At 47.7% G+C, this 27,569-nt stretch overlaps 1 long non-coding RNA gene and 1 pseudogene across 1 annotated transcript; one reads left to right on the forward strand and one right to left on the reverse strand.

The window, feature by feature from the left end:
* Window positions 1–187: 187 nt before the first annotated feature.
* On the reverse strand, window positions 188–24,336 carry LOC149357224 (uncharacterized). Its single transcript, XR_016289891.1, has 4 exons — window positions 24,055–24,336; window positions 23,860–23,971; window positions 11,771–12,275; window positions 188–390 (listed from the first exon to the last, which is right to left on the reverse strand). It is a non-coding gene; the product is annotated as an uncharacterized LOC149357224 (long non-coding RNA).
* Window positions 5,326–7,247, forward strand: LOC149357225 (uncharacterized; annotated as a pseudogene).
* Window positions 24,337–27,569: the final 3,233 nt, after the last annotated feature.

The following is a 27,569-nucleotide window of genomic DNA, read 5'->3' on the forward strand; positions in this document are numbered from 1 at the left end:
ACCGCTCTTACCTTTCTTCATCTGTCTCCTCGGCACGGTGCTGGCGTTTGCGCGCAGCACGTCGCACAAATTGGGGCCCCTGCTCTCCTCTGGTCGTGACGTCTCGCTGTCACAGGGTCGTGCCACGTGACAGCGAAGGAACGACCTCCGCTGACGGCAGACTTGAACCCAGATACCAAGTCATAGAAAAATGGCAGGCGCCAATCAACGCTTCCATTTATTTGCCCTCCGTATCGCCACGTCATGTGTTCCAGTCAAGCGATTTATTTGCAGTGGGTGTCGGCCTCGTGCTGCAATATAAAAAATTTGCCCATCCGTATATTTAACCATGATCCTTTTGTTTTTCCTCAAATCCGCATCTCGAGGTTCCTTATCTGTTCTGGGTGAACCCTGGAAGAAACAGCGAAAAAACCTTCGTTAAGGCCACGCCATGAAAAATAGCGTCTATCTGAAAACAGTCGTTTATCCCGGATGCAATGTCATGAATGAACTCAGTTAGCTGCGTTGCACATGACAGCCCTGATTGAAAGCCATGTTCTTGTTTCATGGTGGTACTCCTCCAGGTTTTTAGAAGCCCCCTGGCGGATCGTAGGAGAAGCTCGTTACAGGCCGTGTGACACGGAGACAACTCCTTCGAGGCGAAACTCCCTTGCACTCCTTTAGGTCAAGGAAGTTCAAGGGAGTTCAGAGTCGGCCGTGTGACAGGGGTATCATCTCATCCACCCACCCAACATTCTGCCGCCCCCTGCTATGCTTGCCTTTTCTTGGAAGTAAATCATACTGACTGCCTAGAACTGGTGTCTAACAATGACACACGCAACATTTAAAATGCACACTGCATAGAAAAATATTTCACTGTATTTGTATCAACTGTTACCACCACAAAAATGTACAAGGATGCAAAGGGAGAACAAGGAATGACAAGGCTGTGCCTTCGGTAGTGCCCATGTGCATTTTTGCACCAACTCAGTATGAATGCTTCTCGCCACTGTCTTCACTTTCTATATTTTTTTAATTTGGCAGTTTATTTCTAGTCTATTATTGCATTTACAGGAGGACCCCTGCTTGACTCCATGCTTGGTGGTTTCCGAGAACATGATGGTTCTCTGTGTCTACAGACAGCCACTTTTTGATGTGTGAAGTACATTGTTTGGCATGTCATGCCTTTTTGCAGCTTTGTGAGCTTTCCACACTGCCTACCCCAGAAAGGCTCATTGAATGCTTACATTTTTTGAGCATGCTTTCTTAAACCTTGCAAACACAAAACCATGTGTAAAGGAACTTGAATTTATTAATTTTTTTAAAGCTGGTGCTCCCAGTTTCTGACCCTTTTCATAATCTGTCATTCCCTCATACAAGACATGAGCAGAAAGCTGCAAAGAGGCCTGTTGGCACTGTTCTATCTTTGCTGTTTTACAAAGGCGCGGACATCGCTTTTTTGTTTCCATTCTCTTCACAATTTTGAATGTGACATCAGTGAACATGGACCAGCACGTGGATTCTGCCTGTGCCAAGTAAATACAAAACAGTGATTCCCTTCATGCAGTTTCAGTTCCAGCAAGCGAGTGGTGGTTTCGGTGTCACAGCTGGTATGAGACCATGTGACGCACACAAAAACTACAATTGCTGCTTAGTTGTTTCATTTTGCTCCAACAATTCCCAAACGCTCTAAGCTGGATTGATGGCGAGTGTATGAACAGCTGTCACACTGCACTCTTTGTATGTTTCATGTGACCTTATACATACTTGTGGCACCACAGCTACTACTCGACTGCTTGGACAAAAGCATAACATGTGGGCGATTTGATGTAGACATCTGTGTTTATTGATGCTTCAGGCACAATTCCAAAGGAAACAACATTTCGTGTCTCCAGCCTTTCATAAGCAATTTATGAAGCTTACCTGCTGCATGAACCCTTTAAGTAGTGTTCCAGGCTTTGTGAACAGAGGAGAAGCAGCTAGTAGTCGCCCAAACTTTTCCAGTTATTATTCCTCACTTTTACCTGTCATATTGTAGTTCCCAGTATATTTTTCTTTCTCTATATCCTCTTCCCCTCTTAACTTACTGTGCTATGCACATGCCTAAAGGCATATTCACTTACCTGCTGATTTTATGTTTTCCACATTATTTCTGCCTACATTTTTCCCCCATTTACGTTATGTTTTAAATAACAATGCTGCTATTCCTAACGTACCCAGGTAGGCATCAATGTCTGAGTATATATATATATATATATATATATATATATATATATATATCCAAAATTGAGAAACACTTCTTTTAAGTAAACATTTATTAGGAGTCGACGTTTCGGACAGAGCCTGTCCTTTCCTGTCCCGAGTCTTGAAAAGGACAGGCTCTGTACGAAACGTCGACTCCCAATAAATGTTTACTTAAAGGAAGCGTTTCTCAATTTCGGATCTTATTTCTAGCAACCAAGTACGTTTATCTTATTGTGATATTATATATATATATATATATATATATATATATATATATATATATATATATTAAATGAGCACAACATCGATTCAACCTGTACATTTCGTTTTGTGTCCTCTTTACTTCTTTGAAGCAATACAGTCATTTTCACAACATTACTCATGTTGTTTCCTCTAAATGTGAAAACGGAGGCTTTGTTCCAAATGAAACATTCAACCAGAACCCATTAACCATTACAAGCTGCTGTAAAAAGGCTCAAAACCACCGCAAAAATGCCACACGCTCCCAAACGAAACTCCATAATGGCAAAGAAATAATCCCTTCTGTACTCATAAAAACTCCAAATCAGCAAAAAATACTCCCTATGCTGTTCGCAAAACACCCAGGTGGTTATAAAAAACTACCACAAAACACCCAAAAACCACCATTTTTATGGGGGTAAAGTTACTCCCTTTCACTCCTTAAAGGGCAACTCCGGCGATTTTTCAGCCATTTTAAGTTAATGGCTGTTTTGTGTTCCTAAGAACCTCCTGTAATATGTACGATACAAGGTTTTCAAAAGCAACCCCAAAATAATTTTTAAACAGCAAAAAATGCAAAACTCGAAACCGAAACCACAAAACCGAAACCGGAGAGGTGCCTTCGTGCGGTATTGACTGTGACGTAACTAGCGGGTTCGCCACGATGCGAAGTTCGAAGCCACGCTGTCGACATGGCTGAAGCGCGGAGAACAGCTTTTCCGAGACCAGCGAGTCTTTAGAAGAGGACTCATTCGACGATTTCGGACTGGATGAGTCGCCTTTCAGGTATGATCCTCCGCTGCGCGAGCTAGCCGAGTCACACCACAGGCCGCGTCACCTGCAGTACGGAGACGGTCTGAACTCGGAGAAGTAAGTATTTGAGTCATTTCTCGTGCATGCATTTGTGACACAGTCGTCAGAACAAAAGTTAATGTGATGCTCCTACTGACAGCTGTTCGTGTGGCGAGTGCCGGCCGACCCAGCCTGATGAAAGAATCTGCTGCCGAAACATTGCCGCGGTGCACAACGTCCTTACAGGGGAATGCATAACCAAAAGTCCTCCCTTCGCAAAGCTTTGTCTCGACGGCGAGCTTTTGGAAGTGAATTCATGCCAGCTACAGTTCTACAATCCAACATACTTTAAGCGCGCTCTCCGTGGTCCGCTTCCTCTTGACGGCCGCGCTTCATGCAGCTGGCCGCTGCGATGGGCATTTGTACTCTAATAACGTTGGCACAGAATCTGCCTTCACGAGTCCAAAGCTCCCTCTGAGGTACACGCTGTCTTCATAGCAATCTGGCGCGAAATGTTCCGAGCACAAGCGGGAATGCTTCCTCAGAGACCACTTGACACGCCGGACAGCTCTCACCCAATTGTCGCGAAGGTTCTTATCGCCAGGAAACCTATGGTAGATCACGCCCGTTGTCACAGATGAAGAATTTGTGCAGCCCACAGCACATCAGAAGTTGCCGTGACCCATCACTCTGGCGTACACATCACATCAGGCACATTGAGATGGCATGAAATTACACAGGTGGTCGAAATAATTCCGGAGACCTCCACTACAGCACCTCTTTCTTTCTTCCTTCTTTCACTCCTCCCTTACGTCCCGGTTCGGGTGTCCGTTACTGCGTCATTTACTTTCCTCAAAATCAATTTTCAGTTTTCCCCTGCACTGCCAATGCCAGCGCGCGTCCGACTAGCTTGACACGCCGCCCCGCCAGTGACGTCACAGTACAGGGTGGTCTGTAGAAGTTGCTCATCAATGTGTGCCGCTCGCGTCGAGGAGCGCTTGTCTTAAAAATTCGCTTGCGAAAAAACTATGCCGCTTTCAGGTGAGAAATTTTACATGAGACATCAGACTACCATAAAGAATACAGTCTTAAAATTTCATCTCAATCGATGAACATCGAAAAATCGCCGGAGTTGCCCTTTAACACTCCCTTCAATAAAGGAGTAAATAAAATACACCATACATAGGAGTAAAAAACTCCTTTTGGGTGTTTTTTTTGCTAACAGTGTAGCACACACTATAGCTTTCTGTTCAGACTTCTGCACTGTCTGTATGAATTTGCAACATAAAGGTTTACCTGCAACATGCTTGCAGCTGCAATATGCGCCCCACCGGGTGACAGCGCGCTGCTCACTGACTCGCTCCATGTCGCTAGGCCTAACATGCACAACACTGCAGTCACAGCGGAAAGCACTCTCAAGTTAGCCACTGGTGACAATAGAAATGTCTAATCTTGTTACCTTCTCTACAATAACTTCATGCTAGAATGAATGCCTTTCATAAAAGTGTTCATCAATGCAATCGGCAGACAGAGATCAGTAGGGCTAAGTGATGCCGGCATAAGCGCGCCTCGATTTCCTTAAGGGGAGACGCGGGTCGAAAAACGACAATTTTCAGTAAAAAAATCATTTGTGTTTTTGACTGCTTTAGTAAACTTGAACATTTCTCTTTCATGCATGCAAAAATCAGACCCATAAGTGATCTGGAAATTATCGAAAACCCCTGTTAAAGTACTCGCGGTGGCTAGAAAAGGTGTAGATCTGACCCGTTTTCAAGCATGTGAGGCGACAAATCGCGGAATCTTACTGCACTGGGCCTGCGTGAGGAGCTAGGCCTACGCTTTTTTTCTCCCAGAGGCAGGCTTTGCCACTGTGCAAACTGCCAAGAAATAATAATAAAAACAGCATTGTCTACCGTCAAAACAGAGAGGTTCCACATCACGTGGTTCGATCGTGGCCACGCCATTGGCTCCTAGCTCACGAAGTGGCAATACATCGTCTGCTCTTCTGCAATGCGCACATTCTCCTATGTACTTCACAAGCTATTGCAAATATTTCTGCTTATTGTTAGCATGGATGCCGAGAAGAAACGTGTCAAGTTCCAAGCGAAGCATGAATTCAAGGGAACCCGCAGCAAAGTAAATCGGCATGTGACAGTGATGCCCGCGGCAGCTAAGCCTAACCTCGGTCGAGGCGATGCTTCTGACGCTTCGGGGCCAGCTGGATGTACGGACTTCATCAAAGGTGTTGACAATTTCGTTAGCACGTCGGAAAAGAAAAGGTTCTTCAAAAATGAAAGTAGGGGTGGTGAAGAGTCAGCGAGTGCTTTTATCTGCGAGACTGGCACCGTGAATGACCTTGTGAGCGGCGTAGCATGCCCGGAGTGCGGACGATGCGAACTTACGATCAAAGAGCTGGCTGGGAAGCGGAAAGGACTCACGTCGTTTCTGGAGTTGCGTTGCAACAATGAAGCATATCCGACATCCGTTATTTCGTCAACGTATTCATTGCGACGTGCAACTACAACGGTGAAGCGCATCCATCTGCCAGCGCTAGGGAGAGCTTCGCCGTGAACGTCAAGACCGTGGTTGTGCCGCGCGCTGTTGGAGCAGGACACAGCCAACTCGTTCAATTTTGCGCATTTCTTGGATTACCAAAGCCGATGCATCAGAAATCGTTCAACGCCATCACGAAGAAGGTACACCTCGCGGCTACGAAGGCAGTGGCCGAGAACTTGGAGTTGGCTCGCAAAGTGACAGCCCAGGAAGTTGGATCTGCCGATAAAGCTGACGTGTTTGATGGCAGTTCGCAAAAAAGAGGCCATAAGAGCCATAATGGTGTAGCCACAACCATTTCTGTAGAAACAGGGCTTTGCCTAGACTTTGAAGTTTTGTCTAATTACTGTTAGAGCTGCAGTACCCACATAGAATTTGAAGATAAAAGGGAAGAGGTAATATGGCAAGCCTTCCACATGCCAGTGTGTAAAAAAAATGTTGATTGTTCAGCACACGCCATGGAGGCAAATTCTGCTCTGAGGATATGGACAAAAATTACGGTGGGCGAGTAAAAAACGAATGAAAAATAATTCACCCGGCCCGCATTGCTTAGAGCACAACGGGCTTTCCGAGGATATTGAATAGGACTGAGTCCTACAGCACTTCCCTGAAATTCACAACCTTCCAAAGCGACAGAGACAGCAAGGCCTTTCCAGCTGTTTCAGCACCAAGTGTGTACAACGGTGTGCCCATCACAAAAGAGGACTGCACTAACCATGTTTCCAAGTGGCTTGGGAGTGCACTGCGAAAGCTCAAAATGCCAAGAAACCAGAAGCTCACAGATGCAGTCATCCAGAAGCTGCAAACCTACTTTCAAGTAGCCATCACCGCCAACACAGGAAGTGTGCATGGCGTGTATTATGCAATTTGGGCATCCTTCTTCCACTCATGCTCGAGGGATGCAGCCAAGAGCCACAAATTTTGCCCAGATGAAGAGGACTCATGGTGCAAGCTCAAGAGGGCAGAAGCGTTGGGTCAGACAGCCCCATCACACACCCCCGTTCTCACCAACAGCCAGGGCAAGGCAATGCTGCCCACATATAAGAGGCTTACAACTGCTCTCTCGTTGTGTGAAGGGGGAAACGCAAACTGCAACCGAATCACTCAATAGCAAAATTTGGCTGCTGTGCCCCAAGACAAGGTTCGCCTCATGCACAGCTGTGGAGATGGCAACATCACTTTTCTTATAGTTTAATCAAGGACACAAGGCCTTTGAGAACGTGCTGGAGGAACTGGGTGTTCTTCCCTCAAGAGAACTACTCACTCTAGGCAAGAATTGTGACAAGCGCAGAATTCCAAGAATGTCCACAAAGCAGACAGCTGAAGCAAGGGCTCATCACCGCCATCTAGCCAAGAAGGCTTGTCTTCAGGATGCTGCCAAGAAAAGCTCTGAGGAACCAACATGCGGTGCAGTCCTATACGAAAGTTGTATGCTCTAGGAGAATGGCCTGGGCAGTATTGTCTCCAATTTTCATGCAGATATACTAACTAGAACAGTATTCAACAACATTTGCAACTTTCAATTGCGTTTTTCTCAACTCCTTATTTTGGACCAAAAATGGCATTGGTCGCAACCTTTTGTGTATATGTTGTACTCGGATCAATACCAAATTTGGTAGGTAGAATGCAAGTATCTAGGTTTCAACACAATTGGTGATGTTTATAAGCATGAAAGGTCCCAAAATATTTATGCACTGGCTTCTGAAAAGGTAGCATGAGCTTCAAAATTCTTGTAAAATGGTGCATGACAGAGGTGCACCATTTCCTTGCCTATTTGCACTTCGTGGAGTATTTTACACTGTCTTCTCATGCTCACTGGCATGTCCAGCAGGTGTATTAGCCTGCACAGTTTTTCGCTTGTGCGTGGTACTTAAAACATGAAAGCATCAAGCTATCTTGGAACTAAAAACAGAATTAGAAAGAGATCAATCCCTATAACTGGTGCAATTTTCATTTATCTGGCATCAATATTAAAAGAAAACTGTTTCGGAGCGTCTCGCCTTAAGGGCCCAGTGTATTACAGGGGCTTGCCATAAACTGCAATGCAACAAACACAACAGGTATTCGCATTGTTTTTTTCTGTGCAGAATAGGCTTAGCGCTTTGTGCCGGCAGGTAAGCACAAGAATGGGTGAACACACTAGATCACTACAGTCCGGAACGGGCAGCAATTTAGCCTTTCATTGCAAGAATTGCGAATCGAGGAAATGGGCACCTTTGTTGCGCAACGCACACGCAATCAAAAAATACAAATCTCGGAAAGCAGGGGAGGTGTTCGAGGCGACGGCTATCAGGCTTAAGGGTCACAGTTCTGTCGGCAAACCATCTGTTACACTGCTTGAAAAAGAAATTGTTTATTTGCCTCCATAACGGCGCGGAAGTGGGCGTTCACTGTTGCATGTGCTTCCGGGTCTCATTTTATCTCATCTTGTACCACTTCCTTCCTTATATATTTCATGTAAAGCTAAATAAACCTAAGCTGATAGTCAGCGCTCGTCGTGTCAGTTCTTCCTTGTCTCTTGTGTGTTGTGCTGTGTAAAGCCGCTTCTAAAACCCGGACACTGATTACCGTAAAAATCGGTATATCGGCTGACCCCCCAACTAACCAGTTCTAAAAATGAAAAAAATCTGTTTCAACGGCAGTGAAACAGTAGTGATGTCGCGATGTGGCGCTACTAACACGATTAAGAATACTAACAGACTACCAGAGGGCACTACCTTTGTGTTACGTGTTGTATATATAAAGCACCCAATAAAGAGTGCAGGGGGGACTTCAGTGTGAGCCATAGAGTTTCTTACTATTACCTAGAGGGAAAGCTGGCGGCGCTGCACTTCAGCCACCATGGACGCTCAAAGCATCATGGTGCACTGAGCTACTTGTTGCGGCACAGTCGTAATTTTTCGGGAGCACGGAGTGGCACTACTAGGACGTTTCATTCCGAAAACGTTGTTCGTGTGAGCGCAGACGACTTTCGCGGGAACGTGGTGTGCAAAAGCCATAGTAGTGACAACGCAAAGGCACACGACGCCAATAAAAGGTTTCACTTTTCCAAAATGATATCAAAAAACCTTTTGAAGTATTTAAGCAACTAAATTTTTTTTGAAAACATATTTACTTTTAAAAATGCGCCTGTTAGTTACGAAATATTAGCTTTTGTAGTGTTCATTACTTGGCCAATAGGAAAGCTAGCCATCTCACACTTTGGGCAATCTTTGCATTTACTTGCTTTTCTGCTCGTTTGTTGCAATCTACAGGCAGGATATTGAATGTTAGGACATTCGTAGTTATCTAACAGCTTTATTTTTGCATTATTTTTTGGCCAAAAGTTGTAGTTCTGCAGTCGGTAGCTCACCGCCCCATGATGCTTTGAGCGCCCATGGTGGCTGAAGTGGTCACGACGGGCCTCCATGCAAACTCCCATAGACGGGTTGTCAGCTTTCCCTCTAGGCAATAGTAAGAAACTCTATGGTGTGAGCGGACCCAGGCGCTGCCTCGTTCTTCGCGGACCACTACACTTTTTCAACGGCAAAAGTACCGAAAGACACCCTTACCTTCAAACATATGCGATTCAACCGACTGCGCAATGGTGACAGTATTTATTTTCATTTAGATGCTCCTCGTATGCCCACCCAGGCAATTCTTTAACACTATCGCACGACCATCGACCCGCATGCTTTTCAGCGCCTTATTAACGGCACTTAGTGACGAAACAAGCGAGATGCGCACATGTATACACATGCGCTTACTCTCACTTCTTTCGCCCCTCCGTGATAAGGTGCTGACAAACACGTGAGGCAATGGTCGTGCCATACTGTTAAAGAATTGGCTGGGTGTACCGTACAGAGAAGGGCACAAAGTGCGCAAGCGTTACTCCGAGTCAATAGAGTCGTCCGAACTCGAGTCGGATGACAATTGCTTCTCGCTGCCCACGTCCCATAGAGTATCATCCTCTGTGCCGTCTAGCGCATTGCTTATGCTGAATTTTCTAAACGGCTTATGCACCATCTCTGCGGGGAGAGATTGCCATGCCGACAACACCCAGCCACAAACCAAAATACCTTTGTGACAATGGAAACGCAAAACAGTGATGCCACAACATCACCATACTGCGCTGCTGCTGATGGCGACGGTGATGGAGGCTGTTGACTTCAGTTGCACATTGTTGCAAGACTTTCGTAGTTTTTCCGCCAATGACCGGTATATAAAACGGGGGTCGACTTTTTGCCATGGTTTTTTGAAAAAAAGTTCGACCTATATTCCGGTTTTTATAGTAGACAGCAAATTTAATAACATTATGAAGTTCACCGCGTTCTGTGTGCCACTCACTACACACATGCATGTGCACACAAACAGCTCGGCACAGACAACAATCAGTCAGGTGCGAGTTGTCTCAAATGTTCAGCAGTATTGAGAAAGCTAGTTACAGCCTTGCTGCTGTAAATCACAATCACCAATACAAAGCAAACATTTTTGTAAATTAAATTACAGTAAATTAAAAGCTACAGTGCAATGCATTGCACGTATGGCTGGTGAGAAGAATTTATAGAAGCAGGGCTGCAAAAACTGTACAAGAAAGTGAGTTAAAAAAGGCACTATTTTCAAGATAAAGCATTTCTTAGAACAGGGGCTTTAATACTGGGTTCTTTGTATTGTTTTTCTTTTTGATAAGGCAGGAAGGGATAAAGTCAAAACAGAGTCCCTGAGTACCTTTTGAAAGCTGTTTGAGATTCCCAGAGGCTAGAGATTGAGAACCCAGTATAGCAAGACAGCTACTTACCTTGCACAAATGTAGCACCATTACAAAACGTTCATTACAAAGACATTCTCTGACAAGCAGTGCAGTGCAGGACCTTTGTTTAGCTTCCCATCAGTGCAATGTAAGCCAAAGACCTGGTTTCAACGAACAAGTGCATAATAATACATACTCTACAGTCCAATACAACTCAATAATGAAGCGGCAAACACTCCTCAGAAGAGCCTTCCAGCCGATGGCAACAGCTGATTGTCATGATGTGGTTAATCCCCTGGTGTGGCCCAGCAGGTGTGTAGCAGCACCACCGGCCGCACACAGCACAAGTGGCAGTGGCTGCTGACGAAGACGACACCAAGGGACATCCTGATTGGCCCCCCCCCCCTCGCACTGGACCCTCTCGCGATGCTGTTCCAGCTGACTCAAGGCAGCACATCGAACCCTGGGACTACTGGCAAGAAAATTTGAGATCACTCCGGCAGACCGCATTAGAGGAATGCGAAAGCACTGACACCTCCTCAACACTCTTTGTCCCTTGTGCTTGTTCGTTTCCGGTGCCATTTTGACGTCTGTGGCTGTTTTTACATCTCACTATTTCGATGTCCCGGTGGGTTTTTTGGCTTTCATTAATTAATTACTTCAAATGAACCGAATTTTCCCCATAGCAAATTTTTTTCCTCTATCTGATACAATCAAACTTTTTTCCATATCTCTTTATAGAACAACAGGAACGTGCGGACAAAATTAGGGACATGTTTTACGGACATATTTTGTTGACGCGTAAATAGCCACATACTGCTTTCGCATTGATGATTTACTGCTTGCGCACCCTCATGGTACTGTACGCACGCTCTGGCCACTATGGACCATACCAAAGGTCGCGATAAGGCAGCTAGCTCATTGAAATTGTACTGTGATCTTTGAGTACTGTGCAGACGTACTCTAAGCAATCACTAACCTCGCCAAATACCCTCGAGTTCACCAGCGTGCCACACCTATGTACTGCAGTCTATAGCAAGTCCTGCAATGGTAATAGAAGTCATTTCCTTCCCCTCTTCCTCCTACAATGCCCAGTGCAAGCATGTTCAAGCCGCTTTCTCGGAACGCAACATGTCCCTTTCACAGCGTTTACACTTCAGTTGCACATTCAACACCTCTCCAATGCGAACCAAGATTGTACGTGCACAACAGCGAGGCCACTGCGTGACATACCTGTGGACAAGTCAGCAGGATTGCTTGAACCATTCTCTTGGAGAAGAGGAGACATCCGTCACGCTGACCCCCACGCCTCCAAGCAGTTGTCTTAGCTGAGAGGATTCCACCAGCGGTGCCCACTCACCCCTGCAACGCTCGTCAATCTCCTCAGCGTGCTTGACGACGTCGTGAGGTAGGGTGAGTACCCTGGTGTTGGGGAACATGTGAATGAGCTTCCAGACTGTGTCCCTGTTGTGGATGATGCATATCTCCTAGTCCGAGGTATTGAAGGCTCCAAATCTGGAGACCATGGCACCCGAGATCCTCGCCTGGCATAGAGTGCTGCTTGCAGCAACCAGAGATTTCTGGCTGGTGAACAACAGGCGGCCACCTTCATTGCCCAACCAGCATCCAATGGGAAGGCGGCGAGTCCCGTGGCAATGGTGGCTCGAGCTCGGGTACAGCAAATCGTGTAGGTCTCGGAAATGTTGCGCTGCTTCCATGGCAATGAAGATTCGTAAACCTGGAGTTAAGGAATAGAGGGACAAGCAGATTAATCCGCGAGGATATTCTATGCGGCAGAAAATACCCTTTCTTATGCACTGCGTGTATACCCATATACAAATCTTCTACTGCCCTTCATCACTAAAACCTTATAGATCACTGTGGCACTCGCATTGGAGGAATATCCAAGCATGACGTCTCACTTTATGATGTCACACCAAGACATCAATGCAACACTTCTACACTTTTCATGTCAACTGAGACTCGTGACCGGAAGTCGAGATCCTCAAACCGGAAGTCGATCACTTATCGATGAAGTTATCAATACGTTATCGATATCACAATTATTTGTCTTACTTAATCAAGCTCCATCAATTGCCCATCTCAGTTTTCAAACTACAAGCCACGCTGTTTTCAAATTTGGCCCATGCGTTGACTCCACGAACACTTCCGCTCACGTGGTGCCACACTTACGGAGTTTTCGAATTTGGCACCACTTTTGCACCGGCACCGCCCACTTTTTGACATTTTTGGCCCTAATTAATTAACTAATTCACCCACCTCAACCACCCGATTTCCCGTAAGAGGTTTTTGATGCTCTATCCGATAGTATTATTCTTTTTCGCATGAACCCATTTGTTTGGACGTAATCATGCAGACAAGCTCAGGCCAACATAGCCATACAATGTTTACGCATTAATAAATCAGCCGATGTTTGCCTCATCCCAGCCTCATATTTTGGTTAACACAACAGACTGGTGGCTCCGGACGTCAGCTTGAACACCTGCACGCAGGATGGCCAACGCCGACAGCCAACACTGCCCTGTCCGGTGATGGCGCCTCTGGACATATTTATACGCTGTCTCTTCGCCTTCCCATATTCTAGGTTGCTGTGGCTCACTCAAGAACGCAGCCAGTTCTCTGTGGCGCACATCACCTCCCAGACGCAGAAGTTTCACTGCGATGCTGCATCACTCCCACCCGAGCTTGCTGCGGAGGTACATGATCTGCTCATAAGACCCCCCCGCCTCGGCGTCCTTTGAAACGTTGACTGCTGCGCTCATCAAGCAAACAACAGTGCCAGACCACTGCCGCCTCATCTCATCCTCATCTCCTCCAAAGAACTGGGTGATCGCAAATCTACACAGCTGTTATGGCGGCTCCAGCAGCTCTTAGGCGACAAGGCTGCCACTTTCGACCAAGCCTTCCTGCATGAGCTGCTCCTGCACCGCTTGCCCTCGTCAGTTCGCATGGTACTCGTCGCTGCCTCGTCGCTCTTTGGAGCAGCTCGCCAAGCGTACGGATTCCGTCATGGACATATCCTGTACCCCGGTTTCTCTCGGCGCTATGTCACAACCCCTCACCACGCCGTCATCTTTTCCCCTCCCCCGATAGAACCTTCAACGCCTTTATGACAAGTTCCACGGCCAGATTAACCGTCTGTCCGATCAGCTCACCACACTGTCCACTTCCCACACTCGCTCTCCTTCTTGCCGCCGGCTGTAACCTCACCGGCGTAGCCCACCAGCACCTACTCCAGCCGTCCAGTGCTGGTACCACTGCACCTTCGGGGACGAGGCGCATCGCTGTGCTCCACCGTCGTTTCCAGGGAAACTCCCACGGGCGCCACTAGAAGCGGCGATTGTTGGAATGGAGGCCAGCCGCTTATTCATTCGCGACCGCACTTTCGGCCTACGATTTCTTGTGGACACCGGGGCAGAAGTGAGCGTCTTACCCCGCACACTTACATCGACACCCCTTCACCGCTCTGGCGCACAACTCCAAGCTGCCAATCTCACCCCCATCGCTACGTACAGCGAGCATGCCCTCACACTAAATTTGGGCCACTGACGTCTATTTCTGTGGGTTTCCCTCGTCGTGGACGTGCGCTATCTGATCCTAGGAGCTGATTTCCTGCGCCACTACTACTTGCTGGTCGATATGCGCTGTGTCTCGTGGACACCACGACGAACCTCACTGTTCAGGGCCTCTCTCTTCGAGTACCGCTTGTCTCTATACCCCGCATACCCCAGTCTGCCTTTGAGACCCTCCTGAACGAATGCCCGTCCATGCTCCACCCATCCCACTTCTTACTGTGCATCAAGCATCAGGTGACACACCATACTGTGACCACTGGCCTGCCCACATACGCTAAACCTCGGCGTCTTGCTCCAGACCAGTTCGAGATTGCTCGCAATGAGTTCAAGCACATGCTTGAGCTTGGCAATATCTGACCCTCCTCTAGCCCCTGGGCGTCACCTTTCCACATGGTACCGAAAAAATCACCAGGGGACTGGCGCCCATGTGGAGATTACCACGCTCTCAACAATGCAACAGTTCCGAACCGTAATCCCCTACCTCACATCGTAAATTTCACATCATCGCTGTATGGCGCCACCGTTTTCTCTAAAACTGACTCCGTCAAAGCCTAACACCCAATCCCCATGGAGCCATTTGACGTACCCAAAACTGCCATCATTACACCCTTCAGCCTCTTCGAATACATCCGCATGCACTTTGGGCTCCGTAACTACGGACAAACATTTTAACGGTTTGTGGACACCGTGATTCTGGGTCTACCTGTCTGTTCTGTATGGCGTCCATGGATGACCTCCTTGCCTTCAGCGGCGATGCTGAACAGCACTTGCAACACCTTTTACAACTTTTCCAGCATCTCTCTGAATATGGCATCATCAACAGAGCCAAGTGTGACTTCCGTAAGTAGGAGCTCGACTTCCTCGGCCACTGCATTGACAGTTCGGGTAGCCATCCTCTTCCATCCAAAGTCAAGGCCATTCAAGAATTTCGGCAGCCTTCTTCAATTTGCAAACACCACGAATTTCTTGGCCTCATCAATTTTTATTGTCGGTTTATCCCGCACAGTGCAGCCCTCCTCAAACCATTGACGGACCTACTTCAAGGAAAGAAAGCCAACTGCACACAACTTACATGGTCTTCCGTCGCTCTAGAGTCTTTCGAAGCTGCCAAAGAAGCTATCCGATGTTGCCATCCTGGCCTATCCGTGTCCTAATGCACCTCTACGCCCCTTGACCGATGCTTCTAGACACCGGCGTTGGAGCCGTACTTCACCAGCTCGAGGATGGCGACTGGAGCCCTCTTTCCTTTTTCTCTCGGAAGTTTTCCCCTGTTGAAAGCCACTACAGTACATTCGGCCATGAGCTTTTAGCCATCTACATGTCCGTTCGACATTTCAAGCCCCTCCTTGAAGGTCGGCAGTTCCACATTGTCACTGATCAAAGCCATCAAGTCGAGGAGCAGTAATTTTTCGCCACGTGAAATCCATCATCTCTTGTACGTGGCGGAATTCACAACAGACATCAGACCTGTTCAAGGCCTTGACAACGCCCGGGCTTATGCACTGTCACGTGTCACTGCTTCGCTCACTTCTGCCGCCTCGTCAGCCAACCACGACTTCGCCGCCCTCACCATAGCACAGCACAAGAACGCGGAAATCAAGTACCTTCTCAAGGTCCCCAGCTCATTGGTTCTCAGGGAAGTTCTCCTCCCTTCGTTCCCTGTCCCCATCATTTGCGACACAGCGATAGGTACTCCCCACCCTTTGGTTCCCTCTATGTTTCGTTGCCTTGTTTTCAATGCCCTCCCCGGTCTCTCCCGTCCTGGAATTCGCGCCCCGCAGCATCCCATTATGCAGCGTTACATATGGCCTGGCATCAACAAAGACTAGTGCTCCTAGGCCCGTATTTGCCTGGCATGTCAAGTCTAAAACACAGCGACACACAACATTTCCTTTCGGGTTGGTCCCTCTGCCATCAACATGTATCAATAATGTCCACATCGATATCTTGGGCCCTTGCCCACCTTCTGCTGAATATTCCTATAAATTTACGTGCATCGACCGCTTCACTCGCTGGTCTGTGACACCATCGCCAGAACGTTCATCGCCGGCTCGGTGTCTCGATACGGGGTTACCTACACTGTCACCACCGACTGTGGTCCCCAGTTTGAATCTTCCCTCTTCAAGAATCTTATGGATCTGCTTGGAACATCCCGAATTTGCACTACCGCTTACCATCCTATTGCCAACGGCATGACTGAAAGGTTCCACTGTTCGCTAAAGACAGCCCTCAAAGCACAACTGGATACTACTCACTGGACTACATTCCTACTACTCGTTCTGCTCAGCCTCCGGACTACTTTGAATCAAGATCTGCACTGCATTCCGGCAGAGCTTGTCTTTGGCACACCCCTCCGTGCCGAAGCATGGAGGACAGCGCCCGTCCTGTGTACTTCTTTCTGTGTCCTCGTTTTTGTAGTGCTGAAAAAACTTCTTCAAGAAACCCCTCCATCTTCCTGGTGTATTTTTCGACATCAGTGTTTCCTCTACAGGCCCCAATTCCACAGATAATGACGCAGCTTTGCAGATTTTGAAGTCATCTTCGAGCTCCTGCACCTCGACACCAACCAGACTCGTCCATCTTCGCACATTCCTCCTGAGCTTTCAACTTGCACTCACGTTTTCATTTGGTGAAACTGCGTCCGCAAACTGCTTCAGCAACCATACGATGGCCCGTTCCTAGTCGTCGAACGACAGCCTAAGTTTTTTTATCATGGACAGTCATGGACGCCCTGATTCCACTTCTATTGACTGCCTGAAGCCAGCATTTATAGAGGGCGCTCCCCAGTACACCTTCCTGTGCGGTTTCTCTGCCGCAAGCGGCTGGCTGCCCATCTGCGCCATCTTCCTCATGCTACTCCACAGGAGCGACATGTCTCGTTCTGGCTCCCAACTCTGCTGGGCGGTTCCTGCTTGTTGTATCGTAAGTAATGATAATTAGAATGAAACAGTACACGTAGCATACGGTCGAGCCGATCTGTATTATCCTACTTCGTCTTCTCTACTCCCGTGCGCGCGAGTGCGTGCAGCGCACCTGCTACACTTCATCTTTATCACATTTCCGCCGCACTTAAAAAAAACAAAATGTCTAGCGGATGTCATAGTCTTTGAACCATACGGGCCGCTTCTTTTTGCGAGTACTTCGGCGAGGCGGCGCAGGAAGTGAAGCCGCAGTTGCCGCTGTGGATGTACTACACGAGGGTTGAGGAGCGGCTGCCGATTCCGGAGCGGGCGAAATCAGGTGCGATGAAGGGCCCGGGCAGCTAACTTGAGCGGCTGGCAACAGATGGATTGAAGGCGCGTCCGAAGAAGAACCCTGGACCACGGTTCCGGACTGTGAACTGGGCGGCAGCATTCTGTTGCCGTCGATAGGCGGCGAAATATCAGCGAAAAGGGCCGCTGGAGCTGGGGAGGACAGTTGCTGCTGAACTACTACACTTCTGGGCGAACCGCAGAAAACTTGGACGAGTGCCACACTCGCCCATCATCCAGCAGATAAGATGCAGGTCCACGCTGCTCCACAATCTTCCGAGGCTCCGAAAACCGAGCTGACAGTGTGCCTCACACATTTGGTTTGCGGACCCGCACGTACTGGCCAATCTGAAAGTCACGACACTTGGCGCCACTCCGCTGGTCCGCATAAAGCTTGTACTGCGCTTGCTTCTCCTCAAGCCTCTGCCGCAAAAGCTTAAGCGCTTTTGTCGGATCCATTGAGAAGCACTGATCCGGCAGTCCTATGACGTTGAGCCTTGTGCGGGGCAACCGGCCATGAAGTAGGACAGCTGGTGCAATTCCTGTCGTGGCATGGGGCATACAGCGGTAGACACCGAGGTAGTCCACAATAGCTCTACGTAGGTCGCGTTGCTCGCACATAGCCAACTGAATATAGGACTTAAGCACTCGATTGAATCGTTCCACGAGTCCATTAGCTTGGGGATGGTACACTGAAGAGTAGCAATGGCATATCCCCCGTTCGCGGAGGAAAGTTTGCATGGCCATCGATGAAAATTGAGGTCCGTGGTCAGAGACAATCTCTTGAGGGTAACCCTCACGAGCAAAAAGGCCAAGCAGGAATTCTTGAACGGTTTGAGTTGTGATGGCATCAGCGAAGAAAACCTCTGGCCACTTACTATAATAATCCATTAGAGTAATCGCGAAGCGGCAGCCACTGGGAGCTTGATCGAAAGGCCCCACGATATCAATGGCAACCTTATCCCAAGGTTTTTCTGGGAAGGCGACAGGTTGCAGAGGAGCAACTCCGAGTTCCTTGGAGAAGAGATGTTCAAAGTGTGGACGTAGCTCAGGAGGTAACAGAGGCGTATCAGGTGTCATGGAAAGACATTCCAACGATGCACCTTTGATCTTCATTTGTAGGGCTGCAATGGAATCCAGACCCAGCAGCGTTGTGCCTCCCGAGACAACGTACAACAGGATGCAGGCGGTACGGTCGTGAAACTTGGCTTTGGCAACAAAACAGCCTTGGACTATAATCCGAGACTTAGAATAGTCCAATAGTTGAACTGCAGTTGGTTTAAGCGGGAAAATTGCAGCGAAGAATCGGTGGTATAGGTCTTCAGAAATAATTGACACAGATGAGCCGGTGTCAATCAGGAAGCGGATGGACTTGCCTTCAATCAGGACCGAGGCGAAAATTCCGTTTTTTTTACTTTCAACATTGAGAATAGATGCACTGCTGAAGCCATCCGGCATCGACGATGTGTCAGCAGTATCTGCAACTTGCTGAACTTGAACAGGACGGTCGGACGACTTGCAGAGAGAGTCGAAATGGCCCATCTTGCCGCACCGACGACACTTGCGGTTGCGGGCTCGGCATGCAGGGTTGTTCGCCAGGTGGGCCGTAGAACCGCAACGGTAGCACATGCGCTCTGGTATTGCAGCAGCAGGTTGCGATGGTTTACTTTGGCACTTGCAGCAATGGGCCGGAGGTGGTGTTTGTCTCGATCCGCGCTCGCATCCCACACGATGTACTGGAGCGTCCTCCTCAGCCAATTCCCTGGCTTCACGGGAAGCTTGCTCGCACTGTCGAGCAAGGAGCACGGCGCGCGACAGAGTCAAGGAGGAGCCTTCCATGAGTAGGCGCTCACGCAGATGGCAACTCAAGGTCTTCTCCACCAGCTGGTCCCTGATCATATCGTCCGCCATAGTCCCAAAGCCACAGTCGCCGACAAAGCTGCGAAGGACAGCGACGTACTCATCGGTTGTCTCTCCTGGAGCCTGAACTCGACGGCGAAAGCGATGACGTGCGGCGATTACATTCACGGACGATTTGTAATCCACCGACAGGATGGATATCGCCGCATCAAATTCGTCAAGGCGGGGCGCCTCGTCACCGGAGTGCGATGCAGCAGCTGTAGGCGCTGGAGTGGACGACGGCGGCGCCAAGGTATAAAAAATGCGCTGACCTTCCAGTCCGATGCAGTTCAGCAGGATGGCCTTCCGCCTGTCCGCGCCGAGAGTAGAGGCACCAGAGGCCAGCATATAATTCCGGAACGCCAGCTCCCATTGCTCCCATGGAAGGGCAGGACGACCAGGAGTCGGCAGGAAAGGCGGTGGTGGCTGAAGCCCAGAAAAGCTCATGACGGAAGGTGAGCAGGCCACGTGAAGGTCCCGAATCAAAACAGCATCCTCGTCGCCAAAATATGTTGTATCGTAAGTAATGATAATTAGAATGAAACAGTACACGTAGCATACGGTCGAGCCGATCTGTATTATCCTACTTCGTCGTCTTCTCCACTCCCGTGCGCGCGAGTGCGTGCAGCGCACCTGCCACACTTCATCTTTATCACACTGCTGTAGCAGCACCACCGGCCTCACACAGCACAGAAGTGGCAGCGGCCGCCGACAGACAACACCCAGGAGCATCCTGGTTGGCCCCCTCCTCACGCAGGAGCCTCTTGCGATTCTACACCGGCTGGCTAAAGGCAGCGCATCAAGCCCTGGCACTACTGCCAATAAATCACCCAATGTTTGCTTCATCCCGGCCTCATATTGGTTGACGCGACAGGTGAAATGCAAGTGCCTCCGTGAAATGGGATTAACTGCATATTGCACCCTTAGTGCACTAATTATTTCTTACCAATAGTATACATAACAACCCGCCAATGTTAAGTGCAAGAAAATGCTGTGCACAATACAGTATGACATGACCTATAGCCCAGTTTTGGACTGGGTATGCGAAAATCTACTCAAAACTAATTTCTCCTTACAGCTTCCATACCCAAAATTTTTATTAGCACAGCTCAATGCATGCACAAATCTGCAATACACAACACAACTCTACAATGGCTTTCCTTGAAGCTCTATGTGGACATCACAAACTGAAAGCTTAGGCTTTAAGATGTAAACATAGTAACTACTTTACATTTAATCTCGTATTTCTCATAATCTTTATTACACAGCCAGCACCTCCAACATGCGTGACATTGTTACCACAGAACTAAGAATTTCAGACAACTAACAGCTGTTCACAATGGCAGAGAAATTACACAAAGCTTTTGAAACTTCTGTAACAGAATAGTGCAATTGTATGGGTTGCTAACAAACCAAAGCTAAATGTTTATTTGAATAGCACACTCATTTCCAAGCATTATTTCGCAATAAGACTTACCGTATACACCCCTGTAAGCCACACTTTTGTTTTGCAACATTTAGACAGGGTGTGGCCATTACAAGAGAGCGGCAGTTTTCTGCTCGTATTCTGTTATCACTGTCAAACCTTGATTATGTGCCCCATTTGTGCAAAGAGCGTGAAGACTCTTCATTGAGCAAACACACACAAGTCTGGACGGCTGGCGAGAACTGCCTGCACGAAAACAGACTGGTAGGAGAGCGAAGTTACTCGAAGTAAGAATTAAGGCAGAGTCCCGTGCGAAAAGCAAAGTGATTTCTGTGAACCATAATACAATGAAACCTCATTATACAAACAGTTAAAAATCGTTGAATAGTTCAATACAACTGAAATAGAAAATTTCACTAAAAACTCGTGCAGGAGAAGTGCAATGCGTCAGTGGATGAATGGCAACTGGGAGAGACCTTTCCCGAAGCTCTAGCACTATCTCAAACCGTGCCAAATACCAGTTAGGCACCCGCACAGAGCACTACCAGCACACAGTAGTGGCAGGTGAAACGCCAGTTAGGGTGGCGTCCCTACATTACAGCAGTGTCGTGTGAAAAATGAAGCGACAGAATGAAAGCTATTGCAGTTTTCGCCACTGCCATGACAGCTGACGTGAAGATGGAATAGCTACTGGAAGGCTACAAACTGCCATGCCGCTAGTTCCGGGACAATACTGATGGGTACAAGAGCTGCAAAAGCATGCTGACCGCCAGGCTACCAACAGTTCTCGCCACTAAGCTTCTGTGGTGCTGTTAAAAAGTTCAAGATAAAGTGTGAACTGTGCCGCTTGCCGCACCGGCACCACCAGTCACTCGTTTAACAAGGCAAAACCTGCCACCAGTCAACAAAGCGGGCACAGCTTGGTGCTTGACAGTTCAATACATCAGTTTTATGGCAAACTGAATTCAATATGTCAAGCAAGAATTGCTTGTGTTTTTTCAAAATATCTAGGAACAGTTCAATATAGCCAACAATTGGTAACATCCATGTTAGCTTTACCAAAGTTTGACTGCAGTGGTTTGGGTGATGGTTTGAAGCTACACTTAGCGCATGTAACCCACAGCCACCAGTGCAAGGTGGCTCTCGCCTGGAACAGATATCCACTAGCTTCGCTGCCAAAGGAGCAACTAGCTTCAAAGCAGCTTCCACAGTGGCACTGATGGGAAGCATGACAGGAAAAGCGACACCGGGCGAGCTAACAGACCACCGTTGCCTAACGCACTGATAGCAAGCATGCCGCTACAGGAAATACTTCTGCTAGAATAGGCTTCACTTAGTATCGGATGTAGAAGTTATGCTCGCATTTCTATCTTTCTTGGGGCAAACGCATATTAGTAGGCAAGACAAGTTCAAAAGCACAGAGATATTGCTGCATGGTTGCAAAGCCACCACCCAATAGCAATTCTGGGTGGAGCCTAAATGAAATATACTCTTGGCATGGGTCCGGTATCGCCCCATGGAACATGCCGTGCAAGGCAAACCATACACAAGTGGAAAGTAATTGCTCTTTCCTGAGTTTGTTTTTAATTATCGGCTGTTCAGGAAAGCAGCCCTTACACATGTGTGTATGGTAAAACCCTGTTCCCATCCAGATGTCAAAACCTGTATGGGAAAGGCTTTACCCGGTGGCACGGCCGCACTGTGCAACTTATGTTAATCCCTTTCAGTCTTCAACAATTTTTTTTGTTTCTTCAGAACCTAGTGAGACTCTGAAAGAGCAGATTACGAAAATCTAAAGAACTGCAGTGACAGTATAACTACACATTTTGCCAGCTGTCTTCTATACTGTAACAATTATGTCCACCTATTATGGTGCCCTGCTGGAAAATGGCATGAATCAGACACAGGAATATAGCTTTTGAAAGCGGGTTCACAGGTTTAAATCGATTTGTTACACTCCCTCTGCGCTTTAAAATCGCTTTGGAAATCGTAACTAATTGACCGAAATCCGTCGTGCGAGGTTTGAGACTTGCCAGTGCGAACTTGCCTTCGTCGGTTTTCGAGCCAAGCACTCCTTGTAAATTGATCTCGGCAGACCTGTAGCAATCACTGCCTTCAAACAGATTTTTCCACGCACTTAAGGCATCTGCGCAGTACCTTGATTCCACATAATGTGTAAAAAAAAAAGGCAGCCGTCGAATTGGATGATTTTCTGGCTACTATGTTTACGATGGCTGAACATGTGGGTGGATGGATAAGGCTACAGATAAGGCTGAATCCTTTGAATCGGGCGGCAGCTCACGCCACCTACCCGATGCTTTTCCAGCGTCAGTGTACCCTCGCGGCAGCAAAAGTGAGTGAAGAGCAAACTTAATTGCAAAACTGAGGACGCTTCTTGTTTTGCTTCATGTTGTTGAGTTTGAAACATGGTTTGTTAACAAAATAAAAGATTGTTCATTTCATTAACGGCGTGTTTACAGCAAAACACTAGCATACGGTCCCTTATTGTGCAAATAAATGCTTCTGGGGCGGAGCCCTGCTACTAGCCACCGCAACCTCGCTGCTAATTGGTTGATTCCGCGGTCAGCGCCTCACAGCGTCGTCATTTTGACGCCACAGTCTCAAAAATTGAGATGAAAATTGAAAGCGACTCGTAATCGCACCCCTGGGATCAACCCTGTCCACAGCGGCCGCATTTGGAGGTAAAACGCAAGGCGCCCGTGTACTGTGCGATATCACTGCACGTTAAAGAGCCCCACAAAGTCAAAATTAAGCCGGAGCCCTCCACTACGGTGTTCCTCAATGCCCATGCTGGTCTGGAAAGATTAAACTCCACATACCATACAGTAACCATTCATACCACGACCGTCCCATGCACTGCCTGCAAATGCGCACGCATGGGCACTTGTCAATGAAATCACGTGCGCTGTCGGTATGCATCGCGTGCACATCCGAGACAGAAATAACACTGGCATCGTAAGTGCCAGTTTTTACAGCCTTCGCAAAACAGCGCCATAAAAACCATGCAGCGCGATCAAGTGCGCCATAAATCTCCAATAACCGAGACTTTTTCAACGCTCTGCTTGATAGGATGACAGCCATCGACACAATTCATTAACTAAATACTAGGCAGAGCGCCACGCCACTAACCTCTTCATTAGCGCTGCACTCTGGCGACTCGCTCACAACGTCGTCTTCGTCATTCAAGCCAGCTGAGGCCAGGCGCGCTTGCTTATTGCTCTCGAGTATACGCGCGATTTGCCTGTAACAAATAGAACTGTAAATACCGACGACAAGCAAACTGATTCAAAAGCCGTTGGCATGAGGAAATTCATCACCACTTACCGATATCGAGGGCCTCTGCGGTAGCAGCTGGTTCGCCGTCTTTCCATTTGAAAATTTCTACAGCGCCCCGCACATCATTGATGGCGCCGGGCTCCGTTAGCAGACGGAACCCGACGACCGCATTGTGCATTGCGCCAGGATACACATCCCATTTTTCTGTCTCTGTCGATTTGATAAGAACATGGACCATTGCCAACGACAGCCAAAAGCGTGGTTGAAAGATATAGAGACGCTCACGCCTATTATTACATGACAAGCGCCACAGTACCACAGCCGCGTTCCTTGGCAAATTTTCTAGCTTGTATTGGCTAGCAGCTACACAAGGCGACAAATTGACAAGGCCGATGGTACGTGCGTGTAAAAATATTTTAATTTCACCAATAATTCATAAGTTCTTCTTTACTATTAAATTTATAAACTAAGTTTTAAAAGCAACTAACGATTGATATTTATTTGCTTCTTTCCTCAATATATTTGGTTGAACTTTCTGCTCGCGTTTCAGTTTCGATTATCGATTTTTGCCATGACCGGCGCCACCGGCACCTTCAGGGCCGGCGTTAATGGCGAATATCGAGAATCGGGCCCCCGGGGCCCGATTCTCGATATTCGTCAATCCGCCATGAGCGGGGCATACCCGTGACGTGTGAATCGAGGCGGTGCGAAAGTGCGTAACAGCAGAAGAATAAAAAAAAAGTATGACAAAAAAATAAACGTATCGTCTGCTACTTGGCGCCAAGTACAAAAAACACCGCCGAGTTGCGGCGCGAAGGTGAGTTAGCACAGTAGCGCCGTAGAGATGGACGGTGAAATGCGTTGCGGCGGCGGTCTCGGCGTACTCGCCGCACACATTAGCTGAGTGATGGTGCTGAATGCGACGCTAAAGACCCTGTGGCCGGTCGTCGCGGAAATAAGAGTTTAGCGGTAATTGTACTGCATGAAGCGACCGCTTATTGCCCGAAGCCATCGCGCAGCGTGTCGCGTCTCCGTACTTGTGAGATGAGATCAGCGTCACGGGGAGAGGAATTGGCGGAGAAACGGCTGGCTCTCGATCGTAACCTCAACGCATCAGTGGCGTTTTAAAGCTTTACCTCACCGTGTCACTTCTTCAGGTGCATAGAACTTAACGCTACCCTTGGTTACGTTTGCAAGCGGCTGCGCACGAAACGCGACTGTGAATCGCGTCAAGTGCAACGCTATGAGCGCGTACGTCTTATTATCAAAAGCGTCAAATGCGATAGCAAAATAGGGAGATCTTGTTTCCCGCCAGTACTTAAAGAAAAACAGACACAGCTAAAAGTCCACTTTCAACAGAAGCATGTATTTCACAGTGTTGGCGTTTCACTTAATCTGAATAGGACATGGAACTCATCTTTTGCTTTGTGAACATTAACTAAGTCTGCCTGCAAGCAGACTTAACGGACTTTATATAAAAGCACCTCACGAATGCATGGTGTAGAGTGGCAGGTACATTATTTCATTCAAATAAAAAAAAGTTCTCAATAATGCTATTTAATTTCAATGTTTGAAAAGGCCCTCAATCTCGTTAATTCTGTCTAACAATGAGCACACATCACTTACCAAGGGCATATCGGCAGCTACACCACTCGTGTGATGCAAGTACACACCAAATGTGAGAGGTGAAACATAATGTGTCATGCCCATCCCTATAATTCCTTCAGCTATGGGGCAGAAACATGGAGGCTAACAAATTTGAGGGTTCAGCTTAAGTTACGAACAACGCAGCGAGCTATGGAAAGGAAAATGATAGGTGTAACGTTAAGAGATCGGAAGAGGGCGGAGTGAGTGAGGGAACAAACGCGGGTTAATGACATCTTAGTTGAAATCAAGAGGAAGAAATGGGCTTGGGCAGGGCATGTAATGCGAAGGCAAGATAACCGCTGGTCCTTAAGGGTAACGGAGTGGATTCCAAGAGAAAGCAAACGTAGCAGGGCACGGCAGAAAGTTAGGTGGGCGGATGAGATTAAGAAGTTTGCGGGGATTCAGTGGCGGCAACTGACAAAGGACAGGGTCAGTTGGAGAGACATGGGAGAGGCCCTGCAGTGGGCGTAGTCAGGCTGATGATGATGATGATGATGATAATTCCTTTGCTGTAGGACAACAGTAATGCATCTACAGCAGCACCAGGCAGCTCCTTTAATTCAATGTAGCAACATTCCTTGTAAGAGGGCAACGTGTGATGTCAAGAGAGGTAAGTCGGCTGGAAAAAGATATCTTCACATATGCTACTCAACATTCGGGAACGGGACAAATATAGAGGGGGATAGTGAAGGTGGAGGGTGATGCCACATCACAAATAGCTAATGCAGTGTGCAAGACACTTGCTTTATTTGCTTCATGCAAGTTATTGGTTTGGTTTATTGGGGTTTAACATCCCAAAGCGACTCAGGCTATGAGGGACGCCGTAGTGAAGGGCTCCAGAAATTTCGACCACCTGGGGTTCTTTAACGGGCATGCAAGTTATTATCATAGCATGCACATACACGTGTAATATCTAGTGCACATGTCATATCAAGCCTGAACATGTCTCAGGGTGAGGTCAAGGAGCTGAAGGAGAATAAAAACAACGGTGAGTTAAGGAAGAACACCAACACAACAAGAAAAGCACAAGCATGCACAGCAGCAAGATAACACACAAAGGGGGCAAGAAATGCAAGGCTAACATGGCCCATAGTATTTGAGGGAGGCAGCATCACAGACAAGCAGTGGTATTCTGGCAAAAGGTTCATTAATGCAGCTTGATAACACTGGATGATGTGGATTGGTTTTGGCAAGCCCTGTGTACTCCACGAGCAATCTACAAGAGGCCTCAGTCATGTTTCTAGCCTGATGTGCAAGTGCATGACTTTCCCTCTGTGCACACTCCTGACCACATACATATCAGGGCCATTGTTGGTTCTCTTTGAGCAGAGGATCACAATGCCGTTAGGCAACATTTACACCATACGCTGATGCAATAAAGACCCTGTGATGCCACTATTGTGCACTGAAGGAGAGTAATGCTCAATGAAATGCGTTCACTCTCAAAGTACTTTCCTTTACTGTGAACTAAAATAGACAACCCTCTATGTACACTCAAAATATGACATCTACAGTTCAGTGCAGATGTAGCTGCTGAAATGTCGTCAAATGTCTGAAAGAACACTGAGGACTAATCAAAGTTGCTGTGCACCAGTAGATTGCCACATTCCAATAACAAAGGGCCTACCTGTACTGAGAACAAAGCTTGTGTACAGCTCAGAGATTATTTGTTCAAAGAAGCAGTTCAAAATTAACGTGGTGAAGCGCGTTGGCAGGAAGGCTATTACAGCCCTTGGTTGGCAATAGCTTTATTAGTCCCACTTCAGTGGATCAGGTGAGGGTGGGTGAAGGGGTGCTGAACAGGGTGGTGACGGTCCTCAGGCCACTCTAGGTGACCAGGCACTGTTTGGCTGCGGCGACCTCCAAGGCCCAGCCCATGATGCAAAGCTGTAGCTCTGCCTGTGAGCTGCGCAGAG

Source organism: Amblyomma mixtum, chromosome 3, assembly GCF_055824585.1.
Source record: "Amblyomma mixtum isolate Tamu chromosome 3, ASM5582458v1, whole genome shotgun sequence".
In the NCBI taxonomy this organism is placed as follows: domain Eukaryota; kingdom Metazoa; phylum Arthropoda; class Arachnida; order Ixodida; family Ixodidae; genus Amblyomma; species Amblyomma mixtum.